The sequence below is a fragment of the Chionomys nivalis genome, chromosome X, assembly GCF_950005125.1.
Source record: "Chionomys nivalis chromosome X, mChiNiv1.1, whole genome shotgun sequence".
In the NCBI taxonomy this organism is placed as follows: Eukaryota; Metazoa; Chordata; class Mammalia; order Rodentia; family Cricetidae; genus Chionomys; species Chionomys nivalis.
The window spans coordinates 74,287,782-74,289,861 of record NC_080112.1 but is presented as its reverse complement, the minus strand read 5'-3'; the positions used below and the strand labels follow the sequence as shown (position 1 = coordinate 74,289,861).

The 2,080-nt window shown below is 42.2% G+C and overlaps 1 pseudogene; it reads left to right on the top strand.

The window, feature by feature from the left end:
- Nucleotides 1–716: 716 nt before the first annotated feature.
- Nucleotides 717–1,800, top strand: LOC130868482 (protein arginine N-methyltransferase 1-like; annotated as a pseudogene).
- The last annotated feature ends 280 nt before the right edge of the window (nt 1,801–2,080 follow it).

Here is a 2,080-nt window from a genome sequence, read left to right as displayed (position 1 = left end):
TATTTCCACTTACAAACCACTCATTAAAGTGTATGATTTTCAAAGAAATGTATTCTATTTTGAGATTGCATTTTCAAAGTTAAGGGACTAAATTTATTCATTGAAATGTGAACGCATGGTTTCCCAATGGTTTTTAAAATTTTTATTTATTGTGTGTGCATATGTGTGTGTGAACATTATATGGGGAGGACATGTATGCCACGGTGTATGTGTATCAGAGGACAACTTAGTTCTCTCCTTCCACCATTACATGGTTTCCAAAGATCAAACTCAGATTGTCAGGCTTGTATAGCAAGACCTTCACCTGCTGAGCCATCTTGATGACACTGAGTATTTTGGGCTTCTCTGCTGAAACTTATTTGCTGTGTAGACAAGGATTTATTTCTGGGCTCTCTGCCCTACTTCACACCATTTTGATTACTGTGGCTTTGTGATACATTTTAAATTAGTAATTGTGAGATGTCCAAGTCTTCAAAACTGTTTCAGTCATTTGACATCCTGTATGAATTTTATTAGAGATCTAATTGTGGGATAATATTCTAAGTATTTTGATAGGAATTGCATTGAGTCTGTGAAATCTGTGGATGTTTGGGAGCAGTATAGACCTCTTGACGATGCTGTGCTACTTTTTCCACTTCATGAAAATAGAATGGGGAGAGAAGAAAGGGGAGGGGTCTCGGAGGCCTGAGGACTTGGGTGAAGATGGCAACAGCTGAGGCCATGAACTGTCCAATGTTGAGGACATGACATCCAAAGACTCTTATGCCCACTTTGGCATCCATGAAGAGATGCTGAAGGATGAGGTACGTACCTTTACATATCACAACTCCATGTTTCACAATTGGCATCTCTTCAAAGACAAGGTACTTCTGGATGTGGGCCCAGGCACTGGCATCCTCTGCATGTTTGTGTCCAAAACAGGCCAGCAAGGTCATTGGGTCTGAGTGTTCCAGTATCTCTGGTTATGCTGTGAAGATTGTCAAAGGTGACCATCATCAAGAGCGAGGTGGAGGAGGTGGAGCTGCTTGTGGAGAAAGTGGACATCATTATCAGCGAGTGGATGGGTAACTATCTCTTCTATGAGTACATGCTCAATACTGTGCTGCATGCCCATGACTGGCATGGCACCCAATGGTCTCATCTTCCCAGACTGGGCCACCCTTTATGTGACAGCCATTGAGGACTGACGATATAAAGACTGTAAGATCCACTGGTGGAAAAATGTATATGGTTTTGATATGCCCTCCATCAAAGATGTGGCCATCAAGGATCCCTTGGTGGAAGTGGTGGACCCGAAGCAGCTGGTCACTAATGCCTGCCTCATAAAGGAAGTTGACACTTATATGGTCAAGGGAGAGGACCTGACCTTCTCCTCCCCTTTCTGCCTGCAAGTGAAGAGGAATGACTACATACATGCGTTGGTGACCTACTTCAATATCGAGTTCACACAATACCACAAGAGGACTGGCTTTTCTTCTAGTCCCATGTACCCATACACACACTGGAAGCAGACTGTTCTACATGAAGAACTACCTAACTGTGAAAACTGGCGAAGAGATCTTTGACACTATTGGCATGAGGCTCAATACCAAAAGCAATCACGACTTGGACTTTAACATAAACCTGGACTTCAAAGACCTGCTATGTGAGCTCACTTGCTCCACTGACTACCGGATGCACCAAGATGGTGCCAGGCTGACCCTCCTGCAAAGGGGGCTCTGGACTTGGGGGATGGGAGGGTACATCATGACTGTTTTTCATAATTTATGTTTTTATATGTGGTTATGTTTATGCCAATAAATCCTCAGCTGACCATTAAAAAAAGAAAGGAAATATAATGGGGGCATGTTTATGTTTATTTATGTCTTCAGATTTTTTTCAAAGCATTTTTTTTTCTGTTTTCAATAGACATGTCTTTCATTGGATTGGGTATATAGTTCAGTGCCAGGTTCCTTGTCCAGCATGTATGAGGCTCTGTTTTCAATATCCAGTACTGGAAGAAAAACGAGTTGAATTTCAAAATAACAACATGACGGGGAGTGCTGCGAATATAGCAAGTAGGTAGACTGCTTGCCTAATA